A 12762-nucleotide genomic window follows, 5' to 3' on the forward strand; every position below is an offset into this window, starting at 1 on the left:
TATTATACTTAATAACAAAAAATTCAATGCAGCCGTATTTCATTTATTTATTAAAAAGTAGAACCAGCAATATTTCTTTTCTTTATTAAGCCTCCAGGCCAGGGCGTTTGATCATCTCAAGACTTAAACAGCAGTTAGTTAAAGAGCACTTGAGTTGTTTAAAACCAACAGGTAAATGTCCGTTTTCCAAAGGGTCAAAAAGCTATTCAAATGAATGAGGTTTCATGTGTGCCATTAAATTTTAGGATGCGGCTCTTTTAGTGGAAATACTAATGAGAAGAAGTGTGTGCTGCTATTTGCTTGCCTACAAAGAACATACCGTATTTAGGAGGAGATCTGATTAGGCAGCTGCACTGTCCAGTCCGAATATATATAAACACTACTGGTCAAATGTTTTACAACACCTCAGTTTTTCTTCAGATTTAATCAGCTGAAATGCAATGAATGAGTTCTTCTTCTTCTTTCAGCTGCTCCCATTAGGGGCCACCACAGCTAATCCTCTTCTTCCATATCTTCCTGTCCTCGTCATCTTGTTCAGTGACACCCATCACCTGCATGTCCTCTCTCACCACATCCATAAACCTTCGCTTAGGTCTTCCTCTTTTCCTCTTCCCTGACAGCTCTATCCTTAGCATCCTTCTCCCAATATACCCAGCATCTCTCCTCTGCACATGTCCAAACCAACGCAATCTCGCCTCTCTTTGTCTCCCAACCGTCCGACTTGAGCTGACCCTCTAATGTCCTCATTTCTAATCCTGTCCATCCTCGTCACACCCAATGCAAATCTTAGCATCTTTAACTCTGCCACCTCCAGCTCTGTCTCCTGCTTTCTGGTCAGTGCCACCGTCTCCAGCCCATATAACATAGCTGCTCTCACTACCGTCCTGTAGACCTTCCCTTTCACTCTTGTTGATACCCGTCTGTCACAATTCACTCCTGACACTCTCCTCCACCCATTCCGCCCTGCCTGCACCCTCTTCTTCACCTCTCTTCCTCAATCCCCATTACTCTGTACTGTTGATCCCAAGTATTTAAGCTATATAAATTTCAATGAATGACCTAAAATGGTGAAAAGGTAAGCAGTAATCTGCCAGATTTTTAAATTTAAAGTTTAGATTGGCAAAAACTGCACAAAGGAAATATCAGAATTTTTTAAATGGACAACAACTAATACAATAGGTTACAACCAGATGTTCTGCGGCAGTTAAAGTAATTTGAGCCTTGCAAGTTGAAGCAAACAATTTGCACAGTTGTCCCAACTTCTTTTGATTACTTAAAACCCCTCTGTCTGTCTCAAAGCAGAGTTGGAACAGACTGTGTCACTACACACTCCGAAGAAAGACTTGGACAATATTCCAGTGATAATGGCAAGGAAATGGCAAGTAGCAAATGAAATGAGACAGAGCATTATTACCCTTAGAAGTGTTGGCCTTTCATTTAGGGAAATTGCTAAAAAAACAATCAAATTGTCAATGAGTCCAGTGGTGTCCTACACAATCCAAAGGCAATTGGAAGCTGGAGGAGATCAGGCAGAGCCAAAGTCACAAGCCAATCAGAATACAAGTTTCTGAGGGTCACCAGCTTGTGTGATCACAGGTGACTCGCAGCACAACAGCTTCAAGCACAGATTATTAACAGTGCAGGTCGAGTAAAGCAAGTGTCAGTTTCTACTGTGAAGAGGAGACTTGATGCTGCAGGTTTGACAGGGCAAGTGGCAGGAAGAAAGCCATTCCTTAAAGGACAAAACAGGGCCTTGAAATACCAGACCCCTGCAGACTGCAAGAAAGTCTTATGGACCAATGAATTGAAGTTTGAAATCTTCAGTTCATCACACAAGGGGTTGAGCTGGTGACAGGATGGTTTTTCAGAGTGTGACACCAACTGTCAAACATGGCGGAGGAAGGTCTGGGGTTCCTTTGCTGGAAGCAGAGTTTGTGACCTGCACAGGGTGACTGGCATTCTGAATCACAAGGGTTGCCACACTTTGGCTGTTATATTAGCAAGAGGTGGCTACTTTGATGAATCAGAAATTTGGATAGAAGTCTGTACACTTAAATGATTCCTTGACTTTTTTTTTTTATTTGTCATTGTTTATTTGTTCTGTGTCTTGATTCCATGAAACTTTAAGACATTAAACTGCGTGCATTACCATAAAAACTGCTGTGTTCTAAAACTTTTGACCTGTAATGTGTGTGTCTGTGTGTATAATATAATAGGTGGCTTACGCTCTGCTTGCTTCGCTCGCCAACCCCCTTTTTCTGCGCTACGTGCCAGCCACTTCCGCGTCTCTGCCACTCACGTTGTAAAGAGGGGGGCTGAACGCCCTCGCTCCTCCGAAACCTCCTCTTGAATGGTGATACAATGGGAAACAAATAGTTTTTTTTGTTTTTACCTCCTCTTTGCTCAATCAGCTGCTGGCTTGCTGCTGCTGCTGCTGCTGTGCTGCATGATCTGCATCTTGCACCGCGCTTTGAACATTTAAAAGCCTGTACAGCGAGCTGTCCTACTCTGTCTTTTATTTCCTGTCCCAGGCGTGGTCTCATCTCGTGGGAAGTGCGTTTTTGATATTTTTTAGTTAAATTTTCAGATTTTATTCCATTTTTAAAATATAAACAACATCACATTAAAGTTTGATAAACTCTGAAAAGAATGATACCAAACATATATATGTAGGTTTTAAAATAAGACCGATTTAAAGCGTGGCATAAAAACGTCACATAAAATTGTTGCATTTTTAAGCTTAGAATTTTATATATATTGTGAGGGATGGCCAGTCATTTACTCCGGCCAATACCCCCAGGCCGCTAGATGGAGCCCTCCCTGTAACATGGAAGTGCCCCGAAGACCAGCAGGGAATTATGGACAATGGAGTTTTCCTTTACAGCCCTGCTGGATATCACAGGGGCCAACAGATGACGCTGCAGGGAGGCCCAGAGAGTTGTTTGTGCCCTATAACCCGGAAGTGCGTCGTAGGCAAGTTCCGGGTTGAAGAAAAGGACTTTTTACATGATCCGGAAGTGATAACAAATCACATGGACTGTAGGGAATGATGGGAAACACTTCTGGGTCAGGGAATATAAAAGGATGATGGGAAATCCCAGACGCTGAGCTGGGTGGAAGGGTGGCAACGCGTCTGGGAGTGAGGAGGATTATTGTTATTATTGATTATTTATTGGGTATTCATTTAAATATTGTAGAGAAGAGGGTGCTTTGTGCACGTTATTGTCCTAATAAATATAATATTTGGACTTTTACCTGGTGTCTGACGTGTAGTCTGAGGGTTCAAGGGGTCATGGAGACCATAAACTGTCACAATATATATATAATATATAATATATATATAATATATTTAATATAATATATAGAGAGAGAGTAGATATTGCTAAAATCAATTAAGGGAACACTTAAATCACACATCAGGCCTTGATTAAATGAAATATTCAAGTGGATAATCTTTACTGTAACCACGGTCAGTGGAAACCCATATCGCCAACCTATTGACATCTCGATTCAAATCACAATCAAAGTCAAAGTTTGAAATCACAGGCTGATCCCACTTATCCTGGCAACTTACAGTAGTGTATGGCCCCCATGTGCCTGTTTTTGCTAGTTTTGTTACTTTTCTGTCCCCTTTTACTTATCACTTTCCTGCATCTGATCAGTAGATTGAACATTGTTTGGCCTCTTGGGCGTACTTCTGGGCAGTAAGGATACTAATGAAGAGCCCCTTCCTGTTTGCTATATGTGGATGTGGCAGTAACACTGCATATGTTATTGCATTGCAAACATCAATCTTATTTGATTTAATTTTCCACCAGATTGCGTTCCCAAGAAAAATAATATTTTATTTTATTGGCAGGCAGTCACAACCAATTTTTATCAGTTAAAAAGCTCTATCTAAGTTTTCACTTTTTTTTTTTTTTGAAGGAATATAAAACTTGCCCTTCAAGATGCCTCCTAGATTGAGCTTAGGGCAGCTTCATGTCTGAGCACATCCCTGTTTGTCACTGAGGCATTGCCATCATGCAGCTGGAGATAACTGCTTGATTTTTTTGTCTGTGTCTCATCAGTCAGCTCTGGATGTCGGAGATTAGAATGTCACTCTCCACAGTTCACTGAAAAATCCCCCATCATGGCACTGAGTAATGAGTTTGTCTAGAATGTCTAGGGAGCTTTGACAAATGGCTTTCTAAAATTTTGTCTAAGGTCCTGTGTATCTAAGATCTCTAAGTGCTTTCAGACATCTTAAAGATTTTGAGTTCCCCCTGCAACCTACCACCCCCCACAACCGTGGCGCTCATAAAATCCACTTTTCAACATCAAATAGCATTTACCATTTGAATGAAATCCCTCACAGACAAGTGATGTTAAAGCAGAATTTTTCACTGAAAAGCAGATCTGAGGGAGGCAAACAAGATTCAGAAAGTTTGCAGTATAAATCAGTTAACCCAGCAGGAGAAAATTACCAATCAATCAGTATTTCTTTTTTTGTAGTCTCTTTCACTAGAAACAGTATCGTACACAATTGAAACGACAGTAAAAATCCAAGTGACGCACTCCACTGAAGATCTAAAGAAGGAGCAAGAAGCAGCACAACACAGAACCAGGCAGAATGTCAAAGGGGCACAGATATGGCAGAGGGAGAAAATAAGCGAGGAAAGCGATAAAAATCAGCCTCTAAATCAACCTGTGATTCTTTATCAGTGTTTAATTTAGATCAGCACCCCATTATGTCCTCAACAAATATGGTCCCATTTTTCTATATTTATTATTATTAATATTAATCTGTCATTATTTTTTGCATTCTTTTGTTTATATTTGGCATCTTAAATTTTTACCTTTAATGGCTTCAGCATTTCTGAATTTCCATGCCCAGGGTGCTAGGCTGGGATGTCAGGTGGCGCCATATTATATAACTTTTGGCAGCTCTTTCCCTTACCACTGTGAAACTGCAAGATGCCGCCATTATATACAGCAAAAACAGTCAGCCAGCCATTGTTCTGAACAGGGTTTTGGGGGTCTCCTGGAGCCTATCCTAGCTAGCATAGGGCACAAGGCATGAAACAAATCCTGGACAGGGCACTAGTCCATTTCAGGGCACACACACTCACCCGCCCACGTCAAGCACACACTAGGGGCCAGTTTAGGATTGCCAGTTCACCTAACCTGCATGTCTTTGGACTGTGGGAGGAAACCCACACAGACACGGGGAAAACATGCAAACTCCACGCAGGGGAGACCCAGGACATGAACCCTGGTCTTCTTACTACAAAGCAACTGCACTACCGCTGTGTCACCATGCCACCCCAGTTAAAACCCTGCTACTAAAATAAAAAAATCTAATATTTCTTATGTCAATTGTCAGGGAAATTAGTGTCTTAAATAAAGAATATCCCAGATTACCGTTGCACATTTCATCAAAGATGGACAGTCTTTTTTACGAGCTTGAGGAGGCCCGTCCTGGGCACTGGTCAATTCCTCATAGCAAGACTGAGGAATGTAATAAAGCAACACTCTTAAGGAAGTTGGGTTCACTTACGTAAGAAATTAAAGAGAAACCTCAATTTTCACCAATCGGCATACAGATAAATGGTGTAATCTTTAGCACAACTTTATCTTTGAATATTTAAAGGTCCCCAAATAGTTAGACAGATTAAAAGTCTTTGGTACACATCTATATTTAAAGACGAATTTCTTATGTATAAATACTTGCTCAGAACAAAATAAAAAGTATTAATTGTCATATTCATACAAAATTTTTTTCCTAAACTATGGTAAGAGAAGACAAAAGTTAAAGTGTTGAGGCACCTTGAAGGCAAACCCCATAAAACTCATGGAAGAAACCAACAAAATCCTCAAACAGGTTTTTTCAGATTGGAGTCAAAATAAGGACTGACACAAAAAATAGTGGCAGAGTTCCTTAAGGGAAAGCCAGACTGGAAGGGTCCGGGCCTGGAAACCATGATCCAGAAGTGATATCACTGGGACTGCTGGTCGTCTGACCTGTAGGGGAAAAAGAAGGAGAAGCCTTAGGTAACAGCGCCGACCATCAACCTGGGGTGGAATTACAATTTGATAAGCATTCAAGCCGTCTCTCAAGTACATGTGTGTGACAACTCACTTAAAAAACAAAGCGAGCGAACGAGCAAAGTGAGGACAGCTGCTGTTACAGGCTTTGAAATAATCGAAGCGCATAGCACGAAGCAGAACATGCAGCACGGCAGGCGGAGCAGTAAGCAAGCAGGGGATCCGTCCGCATCTCCAAAGCGTGCATTCACCAAGCAAGCAGCAGAGACGCGAAGTGGGGAGGAGGGGGTGGGCTCATGAAGCGAGCAGGGGGAAAAGCCCCCTACTAGATATAATATAAAAAGGCGATACCCCTCCCTTAGTGATACTGCGGTAAAAAATCAGCACAGCGAAAAAGAGATTGAATATATTGTTTGTATTTAAACTTTAAGTCGGAGACTTGTGGATCGTCTAATTTGTGTTGCCATCAGGGAAAAGTAGTGTTTCTTCCCAATGAAGAGGTGTATTTGCGAAAATTAAAAGATTTGTTGTTTGGTGAAAGTGAAATCCACATACACGAGCGGCAGAGACGCGAAGTGGCTGGCGCGTAGTGCAAGCAAGGGGGTTTTGATGAACGAAGCGAGCAGGCGGCGAATCCCCCTAGTTTGTTGTAAATAAGAGGTTGAAAGGCTTGAACTCAGCCATTGGGGGGCAGCTACTCACCCATTAACAGTTGGAAATAATCTCCTTTATGTAATTGGTTATTAAGAGACGTTGATATATGTTCTACACTTGTCTTCTGATTCTTGCTCTTATGTTAGCCATTTTTCAGTGCCCACCAAGGATAATGAATACAAATAACCAGAGCCACGTACCAAGAAACACATAGAGCTGACTTGGGACAATTGGCACTTATTGACCAAACGGTTAATTTAAGTGTTTAAAGACCAACTGTTTTTCAGGAGATTATAATGTTAGGGGTACGTTGCTGATATACACACGCACACACTTTAAAAATTTTACATATTCAGACCTGTTTTTGTCACCTTTTATCAATAGGCTTGTGAAGAATGACTTATAAAACATGAAAGAAACTTGCCAGGAGAAGGTCAAAAAGATCACGACAGAGTAGAGAGTAATTCCCTGCTTTCATTGCCCTCTGTAGTGTGATGGTGGACTTTTAGGCAGTTCACATATGAAACCATGACTGTTTCTTGCACATTATCGCCCCCAACCTCTTGCTTTTCTCCCGATGGGAATTCCTTGTTCTCGTGCCTCACCTTGGTAGGGTCTATTTCCACTAAAGCTCTGGAATACAAATGACCCAGTTAAGACCATCTACTGATAATAGATACTGTGCAGAGCAGAAGGTCTGGGGCCTGCTGATCACTGCAGGAGGGGAAGCAGAGGGAGGGGGAGGCAGCTGTTGTGTTGTACATGGGGGGGAAGGCCCATTGAATATGAGCATTAAAAGACATTTCAACCAAGCCATACTAATCAGGGAGGCAAAAAGTATGTGAAAGTGGAAATACAAATGGAATAGGTTTATTTTAGTTTGTACAAAGTTACAACATGCTGAGCGTAAGGGAGACGGCCAGCTGTGTAGCTCACATTTTATGTTTTCTTCTGTCTTCTTGTTCAGCATCATGTGTCCATTCATCCATTTCTTAATCCCACTTGTCCCATTTGGGGGTCGGAGAGCCTGTCCCAGCCGCATTTGAAATTAATATAAAAATATGCACAGTCATATCCCTTTATAGAAGCTTAACTCTTTCCTTGGCAAACTGATGGTAAGGTGAAACCTCTTACTGAAGAAATAAAATTCCTGTAATATTTGACGTTTTTCATACTAAATGGTTTCAAAGCCAAGAAGTGATTCCTTTTAATGTTCATCTAGATACAATACAGAACATTACCCAAGTCTAGAAACACATTATTTGGCCAATTTTGTTTAAAATTACAGGGCGATGCATAATTAATGCTGATGCTTCTTTAAAGGTTTTGTTCATGGACAATGGCACCTTTGGCATGAAAATTATTTTGCAGCCATACCAGAATTTTCCATGATGTGTGCAGCCAACACCTCAAGTTAAGAATCAAGCATGAAATATGACAAGTGGCTGTGACAGTGAACTAACATGGTCTATAGACCCTGCGTGGCTCAAACACCAAACTTAGTGGCTGTCTGAGAGCAGTGCGAGTCACCATGATGCCAGGTGTTTGCTGGACAGAACAGCACAAAGCTGGCGAGCAAGTACTTAAAAAATATATTTTATACAAATCTGTGCTTTCTGCACCAGGGGTCTTCTTTGAAACGAGGGCAACATACTGCTGGCTTCTGTTCTACAAAGTGGAAGGAGCACACATAAGGCTTTTTGGTGGCTTTTTCAAATTTAGTGCCATCACGCAGTCTTCCTCGGGGGTGAGTGAAGATCAGGGTGCCATTCAGGCCCATTCTGGTCACCGTAATGTCTTGTGTTCAATACATTTCTGATATTGATCTGCTTTCTTTTTAAGTTTTTTTTTCCAAATTTTTCTGGCCACCTTTAAGGGATCAAGTGATACTAGACTTGTCATACCTCTTTGCTGGCTTGTGCTGCATGGCCTTGACTAGGAAAAGCTTAAACTGGAAATGCAAATGCACAAAGTTAGATAAAAAGGCGGCCCTCATTTTAATGCTGAGAATAAGAGGCTGTTAAATTCTAAAATGCAGCCAGTTCATCGTTTTTGATGTGTAATATGTTTGTCACGTCAATGCACTTCATAATGACTGCTTAGTGATCTGATTTATTGTGTGTGCGAATCGTCATTTTAGCGGGTTTGTCTGCATTTCACGACTTGATCAAGGGTGTCGTCATTTCCCAGTTTCTTTGAAATGTTGCGTATACATGGGTCAGAGTTGTCTTAACTTTATGCGAAAACTTGCACATAATTTTCTTTTATTAATCCCGCCGTTTGTGTGTGAAGTTTATTAGTCTGAAACTTGCACTGGGAGTCTAGGACTAAGCTTGTTTAGTGTTTAGACTCACTTATATAGAATTTCCTGCTCCAGACAACCAACTAATTGATTTAATCATTGTTTTGATTGTTTCTGTCATCACGTAAGGTTTGTGACCACAAATAATATTAGGCATGTGGACTGAGAATTAAATCTAGAGCCTTGATCAAGTTCCCACTTCACCATCACTGTGCTGCTGCAGTTCCAGTACTCCATCTCATGCACAATGAATTTAAATTACTTTGCATGGGACAGTTGTTTTCTTCTCATGTACAACAAAAGAGAGAAACATGACCTTATTTTTTAGGATCTTATAATTATCATCCCATTCCTCTTCTCGGATGAGGTGCTTGACGAAAACCAATTAAAGTTATGCAGCCAAGAGACGAGAACAGAATACAGATACTAGATCCAGGCTACATTGTTTCCTGCACATGGTATGTCATAACTCAATCACACAATCACCTTTTTATATATCCCATTTATGTATGTAACTAGTCATTTAGCCCGTTACAATAACGGGCGCTAGAACAGTAGTGCATAAACATTAGTAGGACCAGTCTATATTAAATGGCAAGGGACTTTGACCTCATTCTGTTTGTTGATTGTACTTTTCTTACTTTCAGCCTTTCTTTTGTTGATGTTTACTTGCTGAGCTGACCGTTCTTCGTGGGCTGCCGCCGTGTATTGTATGTCTTTAATTTTCTGTGACAGTAATACTGTCTTGTATGGCTTTATTCAATAAGGGTGTGCACAAAAAGGTGAGCTCCAAAAGGGCGACCTCAATTGAGCGCGGCACGCCCTTATTGAAGGATGCCTGTGTGCGCCCTTATTGAAGTATGTCCGCTGGCTTGTACGTCCACTGGCGTATACGTCCGTAATATGCCTTTAATTTTCTCTGGCGGTAATACAGGCGTGCGCGTCGGTAATATGCCTTTAATCTCCTCTGACAGTAATACTGGCATGTATGTGGCTGTAATATGCGTCACTGTATTGTGTACCTTTTAATTTCCTCTCGCAATAATACTGGTTTGTATTTCCGTAAAATGCCTCTAATTTTCTCTGACCGTAATATCACGCATTCACCATGCCCCGCGCATGCGCACTTCATCAGAAGACACCCACACACGAACACCTGGACGCACATAGGGATTTTATATATATATAGATTGCTGACCTGCTTGTTTATTGCAGGGTTGCAGTGAACTGGTGCTTATCCTGGCAGTCATAGGCACAAGGTGGGAATCAACCTTGGATGTGGTGAAAGTCCAGTGCAGGGCACATTCACTCATCATACACTAATTTAGAGTAGCAAATGAACCCAGCATTCACATACACTATTTGGGATGTGTGAGGTAAATGGTTGTTTTGTGGAAAATAAACTTCGACAAATTGAAGTTTCTGAACTCTTTTGGGAAAACCCACCCAATGAGTTGACACGCCGAACTGCGATTGCAGCGTCTGTGGAACACTGCTTGTCCATTGCCGACGCAACTGCAGGCTCGCAGCGCCGCAGCATAGCACCACAGAAACGACTAAGAGCTGATCGCGGTCGCGCTATATGCGCTTGTCACAGATATGTGATGCAAAGAACATTATAAATGCAGAGAAGGGTATAACCTGGCCACTAACCTGGCTCCGACCCTGCCAGTTTGCTGTGTCTGTGTATAGGAGAATGGTAGGCCCCGCTACAGTAAATAACCCTGCTTTTCCTGTTTGAAGCTGAACAAAGCTGGTTTGGCTAAAGTACTGAGACTCCACCTCCTTTTTGAGGTGTAAGACAGGGACTCACATGTCACAAAATTAATTATGCGCAAATTGAACAGATTGAGCCTGGGTCCAGGGTGTCTGGGTTTCCATATCTCAGACTCACAATTCTTAAAATATTTTGGTTTCCCTACTCTTTTTTTTTTTGGTGATAAAGGTTTTAATTATGTAATATTAAAGTCCTGGGTTTTGGGTTCAATCCCACAACTCCAGGATTATGAGGCAGTAGTGTTAATCACTGTGCCAATTGGCTGAATATTTTGTAAATCCTCAACTTTGGTAAAGTTTATCTCTTCCGTTTTTGGGTTTTGTCACCACCTTTCATTTTTGTCTGAATACAGGGAGGTTCAGTCTAAAGACCCCCGAATATTCTGTAATAACTCTTGCTAGAGCAAATCAATCTTAATGAAACAACTTGCAATGTGCTCCTCAGTATTTGGAGCTTCGAACAAGCCGGGATGCCCCCGTGTTGGAGTGATGAGGTAGGCGCCGGACAGCCATCTCAACGTTTAACCTCCGTTTGCAACTTCTGGGTGCATACCGCCCGTAACCATTCATTCAGTCACTCGACTTCTCATCACGATGGTGGTGTACAGTATTGAGCAGCGCATCTTCATGGTGCGAACCTATTGGGTCACCAATTCATTTAAGTGATGTCAGAAACAACTGGATGATCGTGAGTTAACGGAAAGTTACTTCGCAAAGCATGGCAGAAACTGAGTCCTTGTTCGGCAACAGGGTCATTTCAAAGGGGCTTTGGCCACCACGGTCGCTGGATCTGACACTACCAGACTTCTTCCTTTAGGATATGCTCAAAGGAAAAGTCTATCGGAACAAGCCTCGCACTGTGGAGGATTTGAAGGAAAATATCCAACATGAAATTGCTGCTATTCCCTCTGAGACGCTTGCTGATACGTTCAGGAACATGAAGTGCCGCGTCGAAATGTCTCTGGCAGAAAATGGAAACCACTTCCAGTATCGCATGTAATGCAATTGATTACACATACGTCAAGGTATAGACCGCATTTTTTTGGTTCAGATTGCTTCATCCTAATGGGAGTTACAACAGAATATTTGGGGCCTCTATCGAGTGAATCTCCCTGTATTATCTGTTAAGTTACTGATCTTTTTGAGCATTAACAAATATAGTTTGCTTTATTTACAAAAGCTTGCATTACTACTGATTTTTGTTTGATGGTTTATTCCTTTTTATATTCCTACTAGCTATGTAAGTCCGTGGTATAAAAAGCCCACGGAAACCATGGATTCTGGCACTTCAATCAATCATTCACATCGGTTGTGCAGTAGCCGCTAAGCGAGGTTCTCTTTTCTCGGCGGTTTCATTTTGCTGACGTGCTCACCTCCCCTTGTCAATCAGCGGCTAAGCAAATTTCTCTCCCTCTCCTCGGAGGGTATCGTTTTGCCGATGTGCTCGCCTCGCTTGTGTATTAGCGGCTTAGCGAGTTTTTCTTTCGTCGGCGGTTTCACTTTGGCAAAGGAGTGGCTTTCTTTTACCTTCATGCTGTAGCCTCGTACTTCTTATACCCCCTGACTCGTTATCTTGAGGCCGCCTTGCCGGCTCTTTGAGCTTTGTGCTGTAGCCTTGCACTTCTGGGCCGGACAGACAGACACTTCCATGTGTAGACATGCTTGAGTAACTGTAATACAACATCAGACCAGCAGTGGCAGGGTGTGCTGACTGTCTTTCTCAGTTCCTTGCATACCATTCCTGGGAAATCCCACCAGGTTCCAGCACCTTTGATGTCACTTCCTGTCTAGATGACGTCACTTCCTCTACGGATCTTTAAAGCCACCATCTTGCTTCCAGTCAAACAGTTCTGTTTTGGACTCAGTCTTGTGAATATCTCTGTTCAATTATTTAAAACTTTTGCAGCCAGGATATAATATATGGGTGGCTACGCCAAATCTTTATAATGTCTGGAGTGGATTCTTTATCACAGTGTATATATAAGATATAAGCTACATAATGT

At 41.8% G+C, this 12762-nt stretch overlaps 1 protein-coding gene across 2 annotated transcripts in view; it reads left to right on the plus strand.

The window, feature by feature from the left end:
• Positions 1-12762, plus strand: part of ndst3 (N-deacetylase/N-sulfotransferase (heparan glucosaminyl) 3) — a 492579-nt gene that overhangs the window by 39781 nt on the left and 440036 nt on the right. The gene's annotated exons all lie outside the window — the stretch shown is intronic.

This window comes from Erpetoichthys calabaricus, chromosome 7, assembly GCF_900747795.2.
Source record: "Erpetoichthys calabaricus chromosome 7, fErpCal1.3, whole genome shotgun sequence".
Taxonomy (NCBI): Eukaryota; Metazoa; Chordata; class Cladistia; order Polypteriformes; family Polypteridae; genus Erpetoichthys; species Erpetoichthys calabaricus.